Source organism: Lepidothrix coronata, unplaced genomic scaffold, assembly GCF_001604755.1.
Source record: "Lepidothrix coronata isolate B3197 unplaced genomic scaffold, Lepidothrix_coronata-1.0 Scaffold21, whole genome shotgun sequence".
In the NCBI taxonomy this organism is placed as follows: domain Eukaryota; kingdom Metazoa; phylum Chordata; class Aves; order Passeriformes; family Pipridae; genus Lepidothrix; species Lepidothrix coronata.
The window spans coordinates 3,731,057-3,754,966 of record NW_016690201.1 but is presented as its reverse complement, the minus strand read 5'-3'; positions in this window follow the sequence as shown (position 1 = coordinate 3,754,966).

Below are 23,910 nucleotides of genomic sequence, written 5' to 3'. Positions count from 1 at the left end.
TGTGCAACCAAATACCCATATGCAGCAGCATTTCTTGTAGAATTGGTAGTAAAGATTTACTTTTGAAAATTGTCCATTTTCAAGCTCGCCTATGAGTTTGAGCATTTTCATATGATTGGAATCAAAAGAGAGCTGAGGTGAACCAAGAAACAGCATAAACAAAATAGATGCTTAGATGACACGATTTATTAAATGAGACTAAGTGATTTACTGTTTGCAATTTATAAAAAGGAAAATGACCGCAACAGCATTACAAATCCTGATTTCTGGTGCGTTTTTAATCTCAGGAGATAAATGCTGTACACGTTTTTACGTGATGTAAAAACATGCAGCTCATTCAGTGAAATACAGCTGCCTCTGGGATGGAAAGCAGCAAATGATGATTGGGACTACAATAACAAACCTCAGAGGATGACAGAGATGGGGAAACTGAATGTGTAACATCTGCTTCCATGGTACAGAATCAAGAATGACTCCATAGAGCCCACCACTAACCCAAAATGCCAGCAGTGTCGAGTCTGAGGCCAACTTCACTCCTTTTGAACTGCTAACTCTTCTTCCTCAGCTAAGATCTATCTCACCTCCAACACTGATGAGGTCTAGAAGGTATTAAATGCTCAAGAACACAGATGCAAAACTGCCTCATGGTTTCCATGGGAAAAACAGCAGGAGAAATTGCCAGGGATATTCTGCACAGCTCAGAGGGTGAAACTGTGACCCTCTTGCTTGGCAACAGGAGTGCCAGACCCCATAAGGACGGGGCTTATGACCTGAAAGGTGTTTCTAAGACACACACTGGCTGCAGCTGAGCCCATATCTCCTTCCCACCATCCCAATCCCCAGATGAGTCTATTTAACACGACAGTTTTCAGGATTTGCAAGGGATTAGGTCAAATCTGTCTCTCCTTGGTGTAAAAATCCAGGGAGAGGATCTTACCATGCTGCTGCGTGGTAGTATGAGAGGCAAAAAGGGGACCAGTGAAATGGGACACCAGGAAACCCTACACACAACTGATGGATCAGTCACATGCCCAGTGCCTTGCACATCCCTCTCCCCTCCTGTGTACTAGCTGGTTCCCCTTTGGATACATGAGTTTGTGATGCATCTTCTTTTCAGTTTGGTTAAACTTTTCCATGACAACAAGAGCACAGGACAGTATCAGTTAACAGAGAGGGGGCAGTTTTACCCCAGTTTTCTTCTTGGTCTCCAAACAGCTCCATTTTAAGAAGGGAGAGCAATGACACAGCAGCTGTGCAAGGACGTCTTGTTCTCAACACCTCCAGCGTACATCAGATGGAGAAATCAGCTTGCAATAAGCAGAAATATTTCCTGACCCAGATTCAGGCATTTTATAAACTTTGAGCCTCTTTCCAGCTGTAGAGATAAAATCCTCTGCTAAAGCAAGAAACAGCGATAGCTGTCAGAAGCAGACTGTCTTCGTCCTCCCTCGCTGTGTGTGGCACAACTGCTAAGGAAATTTATACGGCATTTCACAACAAAAATGAACGCGTTTTTCGGTCCTGAAAGCCTCTCTACTTGATTTGTTCCATTGTTTCTGCTGAGCAGCGCAGCGCTGACTGCAAAGCTGTGCTGCAATGCAAAATGTTACACAACAAGTCGTTTGCTGAGCGCTCCCACAAAAAGACACCTAAGTGGAGAAATGGCATCCTCCCAACTTAACGCGTCCTCCTGCAGGACGTGACTGGTGCCTCCAGGCTTACCAAAAGGTTCCCATGGTATCTCAGCCTGGGTAGCACCCATGGGCACCCTGTGGAGCTGGGTGATGGGCAGGGACTTGTGGCATGAAGAGCTGCAGTAAGATCCAACGTGGCTGCCCAGAGCACTTAGTTAGAAACGACCAAGAAGTGTTTGAAACACAAATGTAAGGGTTTAATTAAAATAAAATAGATCTGTCTTAAAGAATCCCCATTTAAACCCAGATAACACTATTCTGCAGATAGCAAAAATATAAATTACACAAGATTGTTGTACTTTATTTTGAAGCTAGGGAATATATTTAATTCTACTGTATTAGAAAATTTCCTAATGTTTTCTAAGAACAGATGTCCACTTTTCTGAAGGAGGCAATGGGGTCCATTATTGTTCCCATTCACTACCCATAACAAGATGGTCTTTATACATGGCTACAACATGAATGCTAATTGACACTTGAAAGTAACATTGTCAGAGGGGGAAATTGTATGGAAGTGCTTCAGAGGTGGTGTTTTGGTGGGTTTTTTTGGTTTGGTTTGGTTTTGTTTATTTTGAGCTTTTTTGTTTTTGATCATTTGGCGTTTTTTTAGTTAATAAAGTGTTCTATTACTTTTAAACTAAAATGATTTGTTACAAAATTCTGATGACAATTCTGATGTTATTTTCCCTGGGGTCATTCACCTTGAGCAACCATTTTACAGTCACGCTGTAAAGCCACTGCTTGTGGGACACGTTTTTTGGCATCTGTGACCCTGGGGTTTCTGCACTGACACCGTGCCCTCCACTTAAAATGGTGCAAAGGTGAACAAAGGACAATACCAGCTGTCAACCTCAACTCCAAATTGCTTCTCTTAATATAGATATATAGATGTTGGGGTAGTAGCAAGGTTACAAGGGCACCTGGCATGCAGGATTTTCCTCTTGTTGCTAAACTAAAATCAACATGAACGATAGAAGTTTGGTTTCCCACTTCCACATCCTCAATCCTTTCCCTTTTTTTTTTTTTTTTTTTTTTTTTTTTTTGCTGTTGCAATTCCCCCGACGTCCACCCTGCCGCGTCCTTCCAGCTGTTATCCCTGCACAGCACACATCTGGGGCTCAGGTGCTGGCAGCGAACGTGGACAGCGAATCCCGCAGTTCGGGCTGTCCCTGCCTGTCTGCGGCCCTGGAAGACTCCCGGTGGGGAATGCAGCCACCGAGCCCGGCTCTGCTTGACGGAGAGGGGTGGATTTCCCGGGCGCTACCTCTCCCCTCCATCCCTGGGTAGCGAGGGCTTCCCAAACTCGCTCTTCGTCCTGCCTAGGCTGAGCCGCACAGTCCTTGTCTGGCCGGGGGGCTGCCTCTGCCTCCCCTGCCCGTGGTTTCCAAAGGAGCCTGCCAGACTCCTGAGCCGTGAGGGCCGCTGGCGCAGAGCTGGGAGTCAGCGGGGTGAAAACTCCCCTTGCTTTCCCCATGGCAGGGCCATGCTTTTTAATAAACTCGGTTAAAAAAAAAAAAATGTGGCAGGGGCTGAAAATGACCCAGCTGAAATAGTATAATTGGATTTGGAGAGGGGAAGCCTGTTTCAACAGAGAATTCCTGGGATGCTTGTTTTTAAAGGGGTAGCAGCAACCTCAAGAAAACAACAAAGCAGCTGCTAGAAAATGAAGGGTAATGCAAGGTCTGACCTCAGGACTTACCCAAGTGCAGCTCTGACACCCTGCAAATGTCTCACATCCTTGAGAGAAAAATAATCTCCAGCATAACAGAACCAAGGTGAACTGCTCTAGACATTTCTGAGAGCAATTTGTCAGAGCTCAAGGTTCCCACTGAGGTAAAAAGGGCATATGTGGAATGGGACAGGAAGGCAGCTTTCAGCCACCTAAGGTGGGCAATATTTTTGGGGAAACTTTTTAGTATGATTTTTTAGATGCCTGTAACTTAACCAAGTCCCAGTGCTGCTCAAAGCAGGTTGGTTGTGGTTGCAATGCACAGCTGAAAGGGTAGGACTCTATTTATATGACAATGCTACATGCTAGCTTCAGTTGAGCCTGTGGAAATACCACGTTAAACACACTATGGAGGAAATGCTAGAATAAATTATAAATCTGAACAAACAAGACAGGCTAAAAAACTATTACTATTAATGCTTCATCTTCAGAGAAAGAGACTGCGACAGAGCCTGTCTTGAATCTAAATTAAAAAGCTTCCAGGAGACTGCATAGTTTTGTCCATACAGAAATTGGGTGAGCCAAAATTAGAGACAAATTAAGAGATGGCAAAGTGCTGACTGTCCCTATTACCCAAGTGATTTCTTCAGAGGGTCAAATTATTTCTAGCCTCTGGGGGGATTTGGTCTGGTCTACAGTGTCCATATTCTGTATGGGAAAGCCACAGTTAAAAGCTGCCTCACTGAGGGGTTTAGTGAATGCTTCTGCAGAGCAGTGACTTTTTTTTGAAGTTGCTTTTTTTTATCAGTTGATTTGCTTTCAAATCACACATGGTAACTACAGAGGGTTGTTTTACTGTAAGAATGTGCATGAAACACACATAGAGGAAAAATGTCATTGTTTTTTGGCTGGATAAATGTAGAGAAAGACTGTATTTTCCTCATGATATTTGTTCTCCTGAAGGCATCACTTTTAAGTCAACCATATCTGACACAAACTGTGCAAATTCATAAAGGATGTGCAAATGAAAGAACTGCTGCTTAACAATTTTCAGTCTGGACATGAAGATATCCTGTGTTATATATGATTTACTGGTGCCAAGGGACAGCAATGAAAATAAGAACAGTGGATGGATATATTACAAATACAGACATAACAAAAAAGAAAAGGCTGATAAAAATCTTTGGATGCCAGCAGTTCCAGTATATGGTTTATGTTCACTTTTTACTACACCCTCTTCCTGTTTGCCTGAGAGCTTATCTTTGACGAAAAACAATCATTGTTTAAGGTCTGACTAATACCCACAAAAACAAGGACAGGCGGAGAAGGACACAAGAACTTCGATTTCTTACAGGAATTGCTCAATTAGACTTTTTTTTTGCCTAGAATAGGATCACTTTTTACATATATATCGGTAGAATTTATCACCAATTATATATAAGCAAACAGTTCCTACTAGGTTACTTGCAAGGACTAATGATAGTGTATCCTTAACTCTCTTTAGGATGGATTTAGGCTCACATATAAACCAGGCTTTCTCTTTTCTTTTAAGACCTTTTAAGAGTGACATTTAAAATCAGGCATCTCAGCAAGATTTTGTACTAAGGATTTCAATATTTACATTCCATAAATAACCTCTTAAAAATTTTCTGTTTCTTTGCACTTCTCTGCAGGAAAAAAATTTGCTAATATCAAGCATTTAAGAAAATTTGCACAAGAACAGGCAAATCAAATCTCTGATTTGTTCAAACAAGACACTCCCTTCCTCAATTTTCAACTTCCTTTCATTGAAAACCCACAAGATATTGAATTCAATTTATATCTTTCAAGTTGAATGAAACAGAATGTCTCGCTTAGCTCTTTCAACTTCATGAGTAACCACATAGAGATATACCCCCAATCATCTCAAAATTTATAAAAGATCTTAGCTTCAGCTATTTGTCTTCAATGGATTTACTTGTGTCTAAATGTAAATGGGTCCCAAAGCACTTAAAGAATCAGAGGTCTGAGTTGCCACTAAGTTCACAACTACTGCTTTCCTTCTATAAAATTCTTTCTGTCCTCCCTGGTACAACTGAATGTGTCTGAGCATGCATTGTTCTCCATGGTCAAACACTGCACTGCAAAATCACACTGCAATGTGACTTTTCTATTTGCAGTCCCTTTGAGAGGTTTGTGAGGACACATTGTGAAAGCACCACGATACTTCACCGAGAGTGAAAAAAGGGTTTTAAAAGAGTTCTGCAGTCTGGTTAATTGGATCATTCATCACTGAAATCTGTCTTTAGAGCACAGTTAGTACTTGCTTCACAGCTGATCATTGGTTATTTTATGGGGAAGAATAAATTTATTAAAAAATACTATTGGTCTATAATTCTACAGAGTTCTACATGCAACCAATTATGTAACTGGTAAGTTACTATTATTAAGACTCCCTTTCATAAATCAGCCATCTTGAAAAAAATATTTCACTCTAGCCTCTGCATTTTAACATTTCTAATTTTTTTTTTTTTTTTACTCTGCATTTTCACAACCTCTTTTCACAACCTTTTTGATGGGGGAGGAAAAGCAGGACTCTGGTCACCTATAACTCATTTGCAAAGTTGTGATAGCTAATCCCTTTAAAGAATAACCTGACTGGTCAAGGCACTTCTACAGCAGGGCAAAGAGTTAGTGTTGCCAACTTCGTGGTGCCTCTGGTCCCATCAGTTCATGGGGCAAGGGACCAGAGGTCACTGCTGAGCCTTAACCTCTCTCACAATGGCATGCAGAACCGCCTGGCCAATTTCCTCTGGGTTTTATTTAGCAGGCATGTGGCCAGCATGGGAAGCAGTCTTTCCCACAGATGTTTAGTGTAAAAGAAGCTATTTATCAGTGTGAGTTATACAGTCAGGCTGTGATCAGAATAGACCAGGTCTCTATGTAACACAGCCGTTCTCATGTTCTCTGAAACACTGGGTTACAACAGCTACATTAAAACTAATTTCTGCCTGAAGCCGCTTTTCTTGCACTATTCGCTTTTAGAATATTCTGATTTACACCCATTTCTCACCAGGATTGATGTTGCTTGGAAGAATGGGAAGGATCACAGGGCAAATGGTGGCACTGTCCAAGGTGACCAGCTGAACAGACCTCGGGCAAACACCAGGATTTTCTGATGGCCCAAGCCCCATCTCGGCTACCTATTCCAGCAGTCCCCTTTAACACCAAGGATTTTTCTTCCCCAAAAGCCTTTTAGGATGGGGGCCTTCTTGCTTTCCTTGTTAAACCCCCCCCAACCAAACCAGATATTAAGTCAGACGAAGTTCCTTTCCCAAAACAATTGGCTCTAATCCTCTCACATATTTGTCCTTTCTTAGGGGAAGTGCCACTGCACTTGTTTTGCATGCAAAAAATACCTCAGACATAAATCATTAGATTCTTCTGGGACTACAAGGACCACAGGTATTAATCCATGGTAAATTGTTAGACTTGAAAAATTCTCCATTAGGCCTGTGAGTATCTCTGAATGTAAGACTTGCTTCTCTCTAATGTAATGAGACAGGTTGATTAGATATGTTTTTGATCTATATCTTTGCAGCATATTGGAAAGCATTTGGATTCAGCCTGCTCTCTCTTCAGTGATTTATATTTACCTCAGACAGAAAATTTTCTTCCCTTGCCATACCAGTGTGAGGATAGTGGTCTTCTACAACCCTACATGCATTTATTAGAATCTTTGTAAACTTGAACCATTGCCTTGAGTATTCTTACTTCTGTCCTTAAAGCCCCATGAGTCCTTTATAATCTCACAGAGCAAGAAAGCTTCTTTTCTAAAGTTTGCCTTGCAATCGGACTTACTGATTTACTGAATTGATTAGACTGAAAAAACTGTAAAACCATCCCTCAAGCACTTGCAATTAGAAAAAAACATCAACATTTCTGGAGCAGGCAGGGGGGAGCTGACATGAGTTTAAGCAGAACATTTTATTTATGGGACTGTAACTGAGCCATCCTAAACCTGGGCACTTCCAGAGCCCAGGTTTTAAATCTAAGCCTTGCAGAGAGGTTTGAGAAATTGATTTTTTATCCTCATTTTCCTAAATTGTAGAGCTTTTCAAAGCCTCCAGGCTTTGGTTTAGATCAGAAAAAGTAGAACTCCCTGGGTGAGAGCTCCAGAAATCTGTCTCCTCCACTAGTCTAACCAGCTCCGTCCTCTTTCTTTTCCAGGACTTGCTGTCCCAGCCCATGCCTGCTTGCCCCATGCTAAGGCCAGATGGTCCCTGGGCTGACAGAGGGATTGTGAGACCCAGGAGAGCCACAGGCTGCTCCAGCTCTGGTTCTGCTGCTGCATCAGCCCTGAAAACTGCTGGATGCAATGTTGCATTTAACTCTGAATCTCTGAGCCCATGGAGTTGGAGCGTCAGAGCTTTTGCCAAAAAACCCTAGTGAGTTTCAAATTAGCATAGTAGAAGAGAGATGCTTCAAAGGCTTATGCATTTAACCACATTTGGGCAAAATTTCATAACCAAAGCTCTTTTTCTGCAGTGACACATATGGCTCTCCCTGTCCAGAAGTCAAACTGCTGCTACAAAGTGTGACGATCTTGTCCTGTCCCAGGGGAACACTTGTAAGGAGTCAGGGACATCATGTCACAATTATCTTGAGAACAGATGATTTTTTTTTTTTCCTCGAAATGTTAAAAACCCACATCAATAATGGCAAAATAAAACTGCAAGTATTCACCCTGAGACAGAGGCCCGATGTAAGAAATTTCAGAGCACTGAAAAATAATTTATCCCAGCAGAAGCAGGATTTTACAAGGGAAATTGTTGGCCAACGGTAACTATTGGCAGCACTGCCAGCTCTGCTTATAGGAAATAACGCGCCTATGCAAATCAGCCAGTTCTTGAAAATTTACAAACCCCGAATGCTTCATCTCAATCATGTAGCCAAAAGGAAAATTTGTTACTTCAAGAGATGCTTGCTGTGTTTTGAGCAATGTCTTTACAGGAAAGGCTTATAACAGATTAAGAAAGAAGAGATCTCAGTTGGCACACTGTTACTAAAAGACACCTGGTAGTGTCTCCAGCTGCTCCTCTACCCCTCTGCTCTCTTGAGACCCCCACCTGCAGTGCTGCATCCAGATTTGGGGTCCTCAGCAGAAGAAGAACATTGACCTCTTGGAGCAAGTTCAGAGGAGGCCACCAAATTGACCAGAGGGATGCAGAACCTCTGCTGTGAGGAAAGGCTGAGACAATTGAGATTGTTCAGCTTGGAAAAGAGAAGGCTTTGGGGTGATCTAATTGTTGCCTTCCAGTACCTAAAAGGGAGCCTACAAGAAAGATGGAGAGAGACTATTTACAAGGGCCTGGAGTGACAGGACAAGGGGGAATGGCTTCAAGCTGAGAGTAGGTTTAGATTAGATAATAGGAAGAAATTCTTCCCTGTGAGGGTGGTGAAGCACTGGCATGGGTTACCCAGAGAAGCTGTGGCTGCCCCATCCCTGGAAGTGTTCAAGGCCAGGTTGGATGGGGCTTGGAGCAACCTGGTCTCATAGAATGTGTCCCTGCCCATGGCAGGGGAGTTGAAAGTAGGTGATCCTTAAGGTCTCTTCCAACCCAAACCATTCTATGAATTTCTACTGCCCCCAGTTTCAACTGGAGTTACGTCTTTCCCATGCAGGGTGAGGGCCCTTCAGGGTCAGGTCTGTTGCTGCATCTGGTCTGTCTCCTCAGTTTCAGCATAGCTCTTTCAATACACATCTAAAGTAGCCATACAGGCTTGCTTTGTGCTTGAGCCCCTCCTCAGCATGTGTGTGCCGATGTCACTATGACATCACTTCACAAGGGACTGTGTTTTGAGCCCCTTTGCATGCAGGCTCCTGCCATGCCTACATCCTTCTCAGAGACAACATGGTGAATGTCTGATGCAATCCCTTTGGCACAGTGAGAAGGGAGATAATATTATCTTTTTTTCCTTTAGTATTTGTAATGCTAAAGAAGACCACTGAACTTCTAGTTGTCTTTATCAAATGTCAGATGATACCCAGGAGCTCACCTTCAACACACAAATCTGTATGAGAATGGACTTGGTGGGTTTTGCTGTGCACTGCTACAACTTGCTTATTATTTGGGAAGTGTGATCAGGGGTGCTGTAGGCTAAATGTGCACAGGACTGCAGCCTTGACTTCTGCCAGGCCTGGGTACCAAATATTTTGCATTCAGTTATCACAGAGCAAGAAGCCGGTGCCACAAGTAATAATTTACACTTTAGGACAAAATGTTCCCACTTCTCTGGCAGCTTTCATACTCACCCCTGTTTCTTTCCTCTTGTACTAATGAGGGTGTCTCTAAAAACCGAATTTATTGGATTGACCTATTTTACATACACTTCTGCTGACTTGTTAGCAGATTCAGTGTATCAGGCACCCTGTCTGTAAGCTCCACAGTCTGGACTTTTCTCAGTTTGTGCTTGCTGGAACGGTAGATCTCTGTCTTTTGACATTCACCCAAGTATTTGTTGCATGCGTCCACATCTCTAGCCTGCTTAAAAGTGCCATTGTAGGAAAAAGATCAGTAAAATAACAGGGGGAAGAAGTTAATAAAGGAAGAGAGTAAAAAGAAAAAGAGGAATCAGCTCACTTTTGACACACAGAAAAACGTAACAAACATAAAAATCTCCTTAGAAAGCAAAGCGACTAATTTGACAAAGATATAGTTATATAGTACAAGGGTAAAATAGGATGCATTTTAATATTTTTTTAAGATAGCTCATGTTTCACGTTTAGTATTCTTACAATAGGCAGACAAGTATTTTAACATTAAATACATTTTCCTCTAATGTGCTCTTTTATATTTTACACACACTTTGAAACATCTGGTAAATGACTTGTTTTCCTGAAGCACAGCAGAGAGCATGCTTGGATGATCCACTGCTGTTTGTGAAATGTTTTTCTCTATGGAACACTTCCCTTCTTCCATTTCCTCTCCATTTTTGCTTATTCTGAAAATAACAACACTAATCTGAAAGTGCCATAATAGATTAGAGTATTGATTGTACTGTAGGAACGAAACAATAATATACAACAGATGCCATGTTTTACTACTGAAATATCACAATATTAATAAGATGAGGTATTTAGAAATAACTACAGTTCTCTTGGGAGTGATGAATCGAGGTGCCAAACTACTGTAGTACAGACCATTATGCCATAGCTTATGTGAAATTTGTCATTTATTTTAAAAGTGGTTATTTTACCACTCTTATTATAGGCAGTTTGGTATAGAGCTGTTCTCTGACTCTTTAGTATTTGGGAAATATTGTTGGATACCATTTATCTTTCAATATACACCCTAGTTATCTTTCCCACTCACTTCCTAGGCCATACATGGGATTTTTCAGTTTTCAGCTACAGTTGTAAGTAGCCCCTAATGTTGGGTTGGATGCAGTAAAACATACAGCCTCTTGCAGTACCAAATAGCCTTCTAGTGGCTGCTGTTTTGAGGATGCTGCCATAAGCCTTGCAGTAATTGAGAAAGAACATAATAATAAACAAGATAGAACTTCTAGGTAGCTCAGATGAAATATGGTAGACAGACATTTCAGGAACTGTTACCTTATCTCTTTGACTAGAAATACCATAAGAGATACCAGAATAAGCAAACCTCAGCAATGCATTTACGTATCTAGGAAAGTGTTATGTGGAATGCTCATTCCAATTCCTAAGCCTTACAAGCCCCATACCTGCTTTTTAAAAACAGTTTTAGACCTGAAGTTGGTCACATTCTTAGCCATAGAATTATAGCAGTCAGCATGTTCAAAGAAGTTGCATTCTAGTACAGCAAAATAATACTGACCTTATATAAGCCTGTATCCCTGAGTCAGAGTCATTCTTTCCATCATTTTAGGGCCATCTGAATGTGAGCAAACACATTTTTTTTAATCTAGAAGAAATTAAGAATGAGATGAGGATAAAGTATCAGCCACTACAAGCCCAGCCTTGCAATCCATCCAAGAATGGTGCTCTCTCAAGATAAATTATTTATAGCAGTGGTTTTCACATGTGTGAGTCCAGTGAGGGCATAATTTGAGCATGGAGAGTTCTGGATTGAAGATTATTTCTTTTCCTTTTTATTGTATGAGATTATTTCCATGGTTAATTAACAGTGAAAGCATTCACTCCCCCAGTCCTTTAAAAAGATATTTTAATTCTTTATTTTGACGCCCTTGGCTGCCTCAGGAACTAGACATGAAATACACAAATACAAACCCTTTCCTGGCCTCTTCTCCCAGGCAACCAGCGACAGGACAAGAGGACACAGCCTCAAGATGCAGCAAGGGAGGTTCAGGTTGGGCAACAGGAAGAATTTCCTCACTGAAAGGGTTGTCAAGCTTTGGAATGGACTGCCCAAGGAGGTGGTGGAGTCACCATCCCTGGAGGTGTTAGAGGAATGGCTGGACGTGGCACTGAGTGCTCTGGTCTAGTTGATGAGGTGGTGATCAGTCAAAGGTTGGACTCGGTGATCTTGGAGGTCTTTTCCAACCTAAATATTCTGTGATTCTGTAATTCAGGTGGCTACTACATCAAAAGTAAAACACTTTTTCACGTGATAATAATTTTAGGAAGTCTGGGGTGGGGGAGAGCTTATTAAATAGATATGGTCCCTTGGGCAAATTATCTTTTAAAAACAAAACCCAAAAAATTTATTTACTGTGAAATTCACCCAAGCTGAGAAATGACCACAACTATTCTCAACTATTATATCACAAAATATAAACTTATGTTCAGAAGTAGAGCTGGACAGGAGAAGCAATGAGGTCATGGAAAGGTAATGGGGAAAGGTTTCGAGGAATCTCCCTCTACAGACCTCAAAAATTAAAGAAAAATGCAAGTACAGAATTGGAGTGTGTTTCCTCTGATGAAAAAAAGAAGCACAATCCGTGGAAGATCATCAGATTTTCGGTCTGGCAACTATTATCTTCAAAAACATAATGAAAACAGCATTTCAGACAAAAGGCAATTGCTATGAATTTTATTTTGCAAATGGTAAGTTATTCTCTCAATGAAGTCCACAATAGGCCTACATTCTAAGTGGAAATTTGAAAGCCTAGAGAATTTTCATGTACTCCATATCTTCAGGTGTTTTGCAAAAGCAAAGAAGCAATCTAATAACTCTAGGTCGTTGATGGAAAAATGGGTAAAGGGAGGAAAAGGAGTGAGGACATCCACAAGGGAGTCTGACCCTGTGGGAGTCTGGCTTCCCCCCACCCCTTCTTTACACCAGTTGGCATCAGCGATGAACAGAACACAACAGAAGGAAGCATAAAATTACAATTTCAAGCTGTATAAGAGATCTGAAGGGAGAATGCCATATTTTGCATATTTCTCAAGAGACGGTAAAGGACACTGTCTCTTGACTCTTGTGCCTCACAGACTTCCCATACACTTTAGGGAACAGCAGATTTTAAATGAAACACCCTTATGTTATGTTACCTTGAACCATAATTGAGTTTCTTTGCTGTTATGGCAGTTTTCTTCTTCTAAGAGGTCCTTGTTAGTATTTTTATTCCAACAAGGCAAGATGACAGTTTTATGACTGTTTCTGCTAAAAATACTATCTAGCAATGTATAGTCATCTAAAGCTTACACAAACCATAGAGATACAAATTAATATTGTCTGGACCACACAAAAGTTAAAAAACTAAATTACTGGAATTTTCTGCACAAAAAAAAAAAAAATAGCCCAAACATACAAACACAGAAGGACTTTGGTGAGGGGAGTAGATAAATATAAAAATTAATCCATAGGTACTTCAACTGTTATGGTAATCCCCCAAACCGTGAGCCTTAAATACACTAAAGCAAAGTCAGAATTTATCCCCTTACTGAATGTTAAATCCAACAGCAATAAAATCTTCACCCAGTTCCAATAGGAACAAAAAGTGGTTTCTCTGACATTGAACATACCTGACATGAAGCTGACCAGTCACAGCTCCTTGGAACTGCTTCCATAAGTAACACATCTACCAGCCCAATATCTCATTTGTTTTATTTTGCTGTGGAGGAGTGAAAGGACTCGCTTTCCAAAGTAAATAAGCTGGGTAAGAACAACTCTGTCTTCATGTCTGAAAACATGCAAGCACAAGAGATGAGTGAATTTTCTGCACTGGCAGTAATATGAAAGCCTAGATATATATTTGGGAAGGAGTGAATTCCCTAGGTGGCAGCTGCATTCACCAGCTAAACCAAGATTTGGTTGTTGGCAACCTGCTGTGATGACTTGTAATCAGAAAATCTCAGCTCATATGTTCTTCCCATCTCAACACAGAGATGTGGAAATCCTGAAAGAAATTTCCCTTAAAATATCCAGTAATACATTGAATGGATTCCTAGCACCTAACGAGTCCTGTCAGAGGAGCCACTGGTCACTTATCTCCAGTGAATCCGGGAAGGAAAATAGAAATTGCTGTCTGAAACACGGGGTAAACCCAAAACTTCTGACATAATTGGATGGTCACTCCTGAAGCTGGAAGAGGATGTTCAGAAACTGTCCATGAAACAGCAAGAGGGAAAACGACAGGGGTTTCACAATGTGCAGGACTTGCAGAGGGGAGCCACCCCCGGGCAGGGATGGAAGAACCTTGTCTGCCTCCTCAGAGGTATCTGAGTGGGAGAAGAGATTTAGACAAGGAATAAGAAGTTGCAAGAACTCCCTGCTACATGTGTGCACAAGCCAGACACTGCCCCAGGACGAAGAGTACTGTGAAATAAGTACTCAATTACCTAAAATTAGAACCAGTGACATGGTTCACTTACTATTCTGCAAGATGCTGCCTTAGGACATGCTTGATATTGAGAAGATTCATTTCTATTCATGTATTTTAGCCTACTAAGCAAAATTTTAATAAATATATGTTCTGGCCCTGAACTTTGCTATGCTTATATGTAGATTTGAAAAATCAGTTTGCCATACTGCATGGGTAGAAGTTTATTTGAAACTGAACGTACATAGAAAATTGTGCAAGACCAAGGCCAATATGAGGGAAATAACAAGAATTTCATATAAGCACTGTTAAGGATTTAATAACATAATTACAGCTTCCTGCATGCGCTTCAGAAACCCTTGTAACTGGAAATACTGATGCCTTTTAGGGAAAAGAAACACTATGGAGACTGTAAGTCGAAAGATTTTATGAGAACCATCGAAAGACTTCTCTTCACATCCGGCTTGGCTTGTGTTGTAGATTTCATGCTGTTTAGCTAAATCTAAAAATATGGAGAGAGAATTGCTTAAAATCAAGCAAATGTACTATCAGTGAAGTCTAGGACAATAACTGATATATCTGTAATATTACCTCAGAGGTTGTTTATTCACGCCTGTATATCCTTTGCTTTTTAGTTATTTTACTTAGCAAAAAAAAAAAAAAAAAAGTAAAATTTAAAAGTTTTTGCAGTTAAAGCAACTAAGTATTTAGGACTACTTAGTGAGCTGATGTGACACAATGTCACAAGTTACATTCATTTCCCTTTCCCAGGTCTCATTTATTTTGTAGACTCCCATGTCATTTGAAGGTTTCTTTTCCCAAATATTAATATATCATCGCTTTATAGTATTTACTGAGAAAATAAATCAATGCTGGAAAATCAAAACTATACATTTGGTGCAATCCACACTATTTGCCCACAGTCCTTCCATGAGCTTGTCTGTTTTTAGACAATTCATAACCAGAAAGAGAACTGGGGTTAATCATTGAAAGAGCCATAGTATTTTGCATTGGGAAGTATTGAGACATGAATTTTAAAGCTTGGCTTTCATTTTTTGATGCAAAATCATTCTTTCTGCAGTTGTTACCAAAAGGATGCCTTTTGCCAAACTTCCACTTTTTGAATGAATTAGAATTAGAGAAGGGGAACTGAAGCCATTAGGGCCCAGTTCTGCCCTCAGACTTTCTACAATGCTATATTTCTTTCTCCCTTGCTTCCGAGACCACACCTCTGATGTCAGCAGGATAAGGGAATGGGGTCTAATGTCATGGAGACAGTGAGTTTTGACATTGCTCTGTGAACGAGGACTTGCATGTCTGAACTTGACTGGAGGTATCTACCTGTCACATAAAGCCTGAGCAGTGTGACCCCAGGAAGAGGAGACCTAAATCAGGGGAGGCAGAAGGCTTGATGGTTTGAATTTCTACACCTCCTCAGCCACCTACACCTTCTTCCAACATGCCCATCTTTCTCCATTGAGGATACTGGGAACTGCACTTCTTCAAAGTACACCTAAATACACTGCTGAGAAGGTGTTCACAGCATCTTCTTAGCAGGCAGGACATTTGGCAAGCCCATATTTTCTAGGAAACATTAGATTTTCCTTCTTTTGTACAGGCTTTAAAGTGCTCTGGAGTCCATGTCACCAGTTTGTCCTATAATCCTGAATGTATAGAGAGGATTCCCCAAAAGCATCTTCTATTTCACACTTCCCAAGGAGCCATTTAATTAGATCCTCCTTTCAGTGCTCAGTAAGGAAAGGGAGCCTTCCCTCATGTTGTTTTAACTCTTTCTTCACAGGTCTCATATCCTGCTCTGGAGCATTTGGCAAATTTTTGTCCAACAGATTTTTTTTTTTTTTTAAACAGCCTTAACAGTTTTGTCCAGAAAAAAGAAAAAAAAGTCCTCTGTGTCCATCCATAACCCCCACCTTGAAAAAAAACAAAAGAAAAAAAGAAAAAGAAAGAGAGAACTCTGGTCTGAGTGCTTCCAAGTGGAGCTGTTTGCCAAGTTCATCTGGAGTCAGATAAGTCATAGCTACATACACCTGTGAATTAAAATTTCAGTCAGGAAAGCAAACTGACTGCTACATTTAATCAATTTGTGTTAGTACCTAAATGTAGCTTCTGTTTAGGAAGAGAATCATTTGATACCTCCTGTGCATCTTTCCCTCCCTCATGAAATGCAGTGTACCCCTTGGCTTGCTTTCCACCCTGAAACAGCAGAAGGATGTTTGCTTTGATGCTTCCTCTGGCTTGTCTCTGTAAGTATGGACTTGGATGCTGGGATACCCACTTGATTCACATGAACACAGAAGAGAAGTTCAAGACACTCTCTGCTTTCTCTGGGGTTGCTCAAGAGTGAGACAAAGCACTTCTGCCTGTGGCTGCCAAGGGGATTGGCCCTGGCCTGGCTGATATGGAGAGCAGAGCTCCGGAGGCCTCCACCAGCAAGGAGGGGAGAAGGGTGGGGCAGCAGAGTTGCCTCTGAGACACCAACCCCACACTCCAGTGTGGGCTTTGGGTTGGGGTCAAAGGGCCTGTGCCCAGCTGAGCACAGGAAAACCAGCAGTGCCTTCCCCAAGCACCCTGCCCACCCTGCCTCCGAGTCCCTGTGTGACCTGCTGGGCACAGGAGAGGGTCAGGAGCCAAAGCCTGTCCAACCATTTATTGCAGGTGGTGGAGGAAGTGGGTTTCAGAGTGTAGAGCTACTTAATGAATAGATATCTTCTCCTCTCAGGAATGGGAGACAGGCTGAGGGAGTGGAACTGTTCAGCCAGGAGAAAAGAAGACTGAGAGGGGATCTCATCAAGGTCTGTCACTGTCTGCAGGGAGGGAGGATGGACCAGGCTCTGCTCGGTGGTGCCTTCCAACTTCAACCAGTCTGTGATATGAAGTGGTATCAGTGAAGATGCAAAGAAAAAAATGAAAGCTTAATTCTTCTAGGGGGCTGCAGGAACTAGCAATATCTTAATGATTTTAAAGTGAAACTCATCCTTAATCTCACCAGGGAGTTTGAATTTTTGCTTCAAAACAGTTATCAAATTATCTTATCCTGCAAATTGACTTTCTCTCTCTTGCCTTTTATTTAGCACTCTTTACCCAAGAAAAGTGCACATTTTTTGGATGGGAGTCAAGAAAAAAAGATAAAAAGAAAGCAAGCTTTTCAATGCAGAAAGAGAATGGAAGAGAAAGAGAAGACCATATGGCCCAAATACTATAACTGTTTATTGTAAACCACACAGGCTTATTGTACAACAGAGACAGACTTTAATGCTCTGCTGTTGTACTTGAATAGCACAGGGACATTTGTTTATGTAGAGACCATCACATCTGAAAGACCTACTCAGTCCTTGCCAAATAAAAAAATAATCTTCTCCAATTTTAAACTAAAAAACACAATAAAAATAAAATGTTTGCTTATTTGTGCCACTACTGAGATTAGTTATGTATTAATATAAACCATAGGGGATAAATTTGCTTTACCAGCCATTACAAGTAGGCTACTTGGTATTTGTTTTAGCCCCTGCTAACTGCTTTTCAGAATGCCTGTTTGCAATATGTATACCATTGCACAATATTTACATTTCACACAAAGAAGGAAGCTTCCTGCCCTCAAAAACAGTTGTTTCTGATAAAACCACTTCAGATAACACTCTACCTCTCTATCTCAAACTTGCCAACAGCATCGTTTCACCACTTATTACACACATAAAAGAACATACAGAAGACACTGAGGACTGCATTTATTGTTACTCTGTAGTACTACCAAATGCATTTCATTCCCCAGTCTCCCTTCATCTGCCAATATGCTGTAAGAGCAAAGTGTTGTGGAAAATCACTTCAGCGGGAAGGAATCAAACACCATTGCGAAATTTTCCTTAGAGTAATCCCGTAATCTGGCAGTTTTTTGAAGAAGTCGTGCATCCGTAATGTGCAGACATCTTAGTGCTAGAGAACAAAGCTTGCCTGTAGTGACTATTTGATATTAAATTTAAGCTTAAACAAAAATACTGTAACTGTTGCTTCTGCATGACACTGCCTTAACATTTGGGTGATATTAAATTGTTTAAACCCATAATTTATTGTTTCCCAAGACAATGCTGCCATTCTGAGATTTTAAAGCATTGCTAACTGTGCATTTTCTTCTTAGACTTTCTCAGCTTCTCCATCACAGATCCTGCAGAGAAGCCTGTGGGGTGGGTTTTATTATCTTCAGCCATCTCAAATGGCAAGTGAGGTGAATTGGATGCTTATTTGTGTGAACTGTCCATTGAGATGGTTTTGGTGGAGACATCAGCAAACTTCATATGCCACTCAGTTCCTAAAATGTTTTGAAATTTCTCCCAGGTTTCTGATGAGCCAAATATCTAAAGGTAGTGGATAACTAGCAGGGGTACAGGGGTATGTAAGAGAAGGTGTGTAACACCCAACCTCCTTCACAGCCCCACCATCTTGTAGTTTGACATAGGGGAGAAAAGCAGGAGTGCTGGCCTTGTGATCTTCTGCACTTCTGATCTGCACTTGTGATCTGCCCTTCTGAGCAGCAATGAGAGAGGCAGGAGGGAGAACTCAGTTTCTGCCTCCCTCTTCCTCCCAGCCAATACAAAAAAACAACAAGGAGAGGGACACTGATTTCTTAAAGCACACATGAAAGAGAAGGCTCTTTAAATCTTGTCTGTATGTAACTGGATTTGCCAACATGGCTTTAACCAGTGAAGCTATTTCTGTCCATGTAAAAATGCAAATCTAATTTAGTTCAGCAAATGAAACTTCCTTGTAGGTATAGCTTAGATCAGTTCTCAGAATAGAATAAAGGACTTAGGCCAGTATAAATGCATTTCACTGGGATTTTTTGCTGTTACGGTTATAACAAATTGGGTTGTGTTTTTCTTTTCCATGTTCTTCAGTGACATTACTATGCCAGCAATGCTTTTAAGAGCAAGCCTTACTTAGGCAGGTCTTGTGTGAGTCTGTCAAACAGCCCCTAGCAAAAGCAAACAAGCTTTCACTAGTCAGACGCGTAGGCAGACCCGAAGTAAGAAGAGAACTGGCTGGCTACAATATACATCAGGCTCCACTGAAGGATAACATGAAGTGGATTTAGACCACTTGACATTCAGGATGTGAGATACTCAGGTAGATGGCAAAACCCATGGTCATGTGAATTGTGGTGAAAAGCAGCTAAGCAGCGTGTCTGAAAGGTACAAATTCTCCTCTGGAGTCCCAAACATAGATGTGCCAAACACTTATCTTTTAGTAGTTCAGGTCTTGAGCAACAAACTATTTCCATTCTTTGAAGCACTTTCCTGGCATTCAACTGAAACTGAATGTGAATTGTAGGATCCATTTTCCTGGCACTGAAAAAATCCACCATCTCTTTGTTTTCCACTATGTAGCTCCCAGCACGCCTCCACGATAGGCCAGGTCTTCAGGGGAGCAGAACTGGGACTGTCTGGATAACATCAGGTCAAACCTCACCCTTCAACTCAGTTCTGTCAAATGATCCTCCATCGTCACTGACGTTAAAAAGAAGAGAGATTCTTCCCCAGAACTGACAGCTGAAAACACCTGGACAATAGCTACAGTAGCTTTATGAAATTGTATTTTCTGTTCTCTGACACAGTGTTCCCCTCCAGGCTAGGCCAGTAAACCAAGTCCCCTCCTGATTTAACAAAGTCCTTTACAAAGCTGTTTGAGCTGAATGACTGGCAGTTGCTCTCTATTCTTGGAAATTATGCCCTTATCACCCGTACAAGCAGCTTTGTTGCTCCACATTAGGTAGTCTGCAAACAGTCATCAGAATAACCATTTCCAGTAGGAAGCTCTCTCCTAGGATCCTTAGGGAATGTAGTATGCAAACCTTGGCTTCATGTTTTGTTCTTTGAACAAACAATTTGCATGCTACCAGTGAGAACACGTGTCTCAGGAGAAACCAGTGATGCATGGAATCAGTGATGCCAAACACACAACTTATTTCGGTAGCTGTGAGCTCAGACCAGGTTCACCCCGGCTGCAGGCCATGTATGACACTGCTTGGCCCCACAGTGGAGTGGGTTGCCATCGGTCTGTGGCTCAGCAGCAGCCCTGCATCCCGAGGGAAATTCCTGGACCTGCAGCTGGGAAGGGGAAACTGGCTAGAGAGGTTCTTTGCAAGGCCCCAGAGCACCACTGGCACCAAGATGAAGTCACTAGTTTGCTTTAAACTAACTGATGTTGCCAATATCTTCATCTTCTCCTTCAAGTCTTTACATGTCCCTCTCACTAGAAAGTGAAATTTCCATACTGCTCTAAGCAACTCAGACACTGTTTAAAGTGCTCACATACCTGTCAAATTCCCAGCAAATATTCTGTCAGTGTCATCCATGAACTTTCATCCAGAAACTTGGAAGAGCCCACCTCCCAGGAGGAGAGTCCAGCTGCAAACCCATCCTCCTGTCCTTCCAGCACTGGGAGGTGTCTTCAGCAGGATGGTGTCAGTCCCTGTCTCTTTTTCCTCTGAGCTGCACCCCAAAGGCAGGAGCTCTCTCATTCATTCCTTGCAGTTAAAGCTGTCATGCAGTGATGAGAACATCTGTGGCACAGACTTAAATAATATCAATCTACTGATTTTTAAAGTCAGACCAAGAGGAATCTAATTTAAAACCTGGAATAAAGATGTAAGTATATGACTTAGCCTCACTAAAGCCAGTGTTCTTATGTGGGTAATATCCATTACTTCAATCTGAGCTTCAGAAACAGGCTTATACAAATTTTTGTCCCTATGCAAATGGAAGCATTAGCTCTGAGTTGCTTGGCTTTTGCCAGCTTAGATGAGATTCAAAATTATTTTATGCAGGATTTTAACATTTATATTCTTTAATGCCTCTGACCTTCTTGTCTGCCAGGCAGCTGTTTAGTGCCCACTTGAATCCACTTCAGCTGGAGCTGAAGTCACATGTAGCTCTGGAGGCTCTCCTTTCTGACATCAACTATTATGCTTTTAAAACTGCAAATAAATAAAATTATAAATTGTAAGAATGAAGTGGAAACATGTGCAGAGGTTTTTTTTAATTTATTTTTTTTAATTCATCAAAGGCAGCTGAGTCCCTCTAGTGCTTCCATGTTGTGCTCTGCCTTTGTTCCAGCAGGATGATAATGAGAAATGGAAAACACCAGTCTTAATTGTTTTAACATATCTCCAAATGTGTTTATTGGTTCACTGGGAGAGGAAAAGGAGATGGACATTAGACTGCATTTAATTCACTTTTAAATCTGCCCAGGCCTGATTGTGAAATCTAATCTCCAACATATGTTTCAAAAGTTTCCACAATTAACAATTCCACAAAAGTCCTCTCCCTCTCTCCCTTTCCCTCTCCCTTTCCCTTCCCTTTACCTCACACAGTTTTATCTCTATGAAAAGTTTCTAATCAAGGCTTGGAGTTAATTCAACCTCTAATTAAGACTCAGATTAAACACAAGAAGGCGAACTTTCCTTTGGTCTCCTGTTTAACCAGGGCTGTCTTGAATCAGGATGGGTGTAAGTATGTGCCTAAATGCCCTGTTGAACCAGAGCTGTACCCACACAACATTCTTTCTTTCATTCAGGTAGCTACAGATGAGGCCAATTTTGTGACTGTTTAAAGAGCACTTCATGGTTTTGCTGCTGAAGTTAATTATTCAAAGCTCTTGGTAGGCTGAAGTGGGATCATACCTGTGAGAAGCATAAGATGTACAGACTGTGGTAGGATGTGGTGCAGCTTTGAAGCCATTTCTAACAAAAATGATGCCCTAGTGATGTCAGATTTTTCCACTGCCCATCTGCCAGATGGTGCAGAACGACCCACTACTTGCTGCTTAGCTGTGCCTTCAGTGTATGTCTTGGAGTGTCCCTCTTTCTTGACATCACAGCATGCCAGTCTGGCTGTCAGAAAACTGAAGAAAACAGAATAAGAAAACCAGAAGCAAATTGCTTGAAAGCTTCTTATCTTTGATGGTACAGGTTTTCAATTAGAATAACTACTTAGAAAAGATTTCTGTTAATGTGTGTTGCTTGAAAGCAAAATTTTTTAATCAAAATATTTGAATTTAAGTTGTTTTCTTATCCCTAACTTCATCTCCAGCCTTATACATGAGGAATCATACAAAGTGGCAGCATACATTTAAATTGTTTGGGAGGAGACAGACATATTGTCTTAGTTATACTGGAAAAAATATATTGGTGCACAATTAAAATGGCCACTGCTTTCAGCTTGCCTGATTATAATCTCTACCATATGACTTCCCTCTTGGAACATGCAGCTCCTTTTTGTGTTCATAGGAAAATATCTTATAGCTGAGTGCAACTAATATCGGAGAAAATATTAATTTCCAGCTGGAATATCTGTGAAAATTCACAAGCTGGTAGAAACTTAAATTAGATTTGCAGCATTCTGACACAAAAGTATAGTATATTAAAGATGACGGATTTAGCACTGGTTCAACTTAGATTCTGGATGCTTAAATTTAGATATTGTCCAGGCGTCTGGAATCTCATTAGCTGATGGTCTTGGGCTGCAATATGACACATCCTTTATCACACTGAAGCTATCAAGCACAGCTTACAGGCAGAGGGACTGTAGGAAACTGTATCTCTGTTGCCCAACATTAAATCTCTTTCGCACAAGACCCTCTTACACTGTTGTGGACTGTAAAACAGATCTGTGAGTCCAAATCAGGCTACTTTCATCTCCAGCAATAATCCGTCTGCCCTAGGCTTCAGGAGCACAAGTATCTGCTGGAACACCATGCTCGTAGCACCACTTTGTGAACCTGATAACAATGTTTTGACTTCCTTTCTGTCGATATAGGTTGTTTTGTGTTTTAAGGGGGAATATCAAGCACGAATGAACGTTTGCAGCTGCTGTTTCACTAGCAAAGCACCACAGTTTGATGCTGCCATGGAAGAGCTCTCAAGAGGGTGCTGCTAGGAGAGGTGGCAATCTCCTGTTCTTTTTCTGCCTCCATATGTTGTAACAATGTGATCTGTTTATGCAAAACAGGGCAAAATGCAAGGGTTTATGCTAAATGAGGGCTATTGCTGAATGCTTACTTACACTCCTGTTGTAGCCTAGACATGTCCTAGAGATTTGGCTCTGTTCTGGGGAGGTGTGGGGGCAGGTGATCTGTTTGCTATATTAGGGTGTCGGGTGACCTTTGCTAGGGAAAACTTCTCACCTAATTATACCCTCTTTGCCTAGAGGACTAAGCAGTCCTGACCATATCACACAGGATTGATCTTTGCTCCAAATGGTGTGTGGTAGGCATGTCTGCAACTGCAGGGGATGAAAAGCTTTCCCAGGTGTATGAGGCCAGAGTAACACTGGGCTGTGAAAGCAAAGCTGCGCGAGCAATTTCAGAGCCAGCAGATGAGCAGAAGCCAGACAGCACAGTGGGGTTGTTTGCTGAGGACTCTGGGTTATTCTTCTGAAGCTGCCTTGCTGAATACCTTTAGGAGTATTTTCTTCTCCATTCCCTAACCTAATTGGTGTATTCATATATTTTGTCTAAAACTTCGCTCCCCTAGTCCATATAACCTATTTGTCCTACAACATTCAACAAATCACATTACTTCGCATCTGCTGACCCACTTGTGACGTAGTAATGATAAAAGCAAAGTGCTTACTTGTTACTGAAACATAAACAGTGTTTGGAGATGTTGATTTGAATGAAAGCTACTGTGAAACTACAAATGAAGGAATCCAGTTGCCACATTACAAGTTATGTGGAGCTGCATTTCAGAAAGTGAAATCCTGGCTTTGCTACTGCCTGGCAAATGAGAGT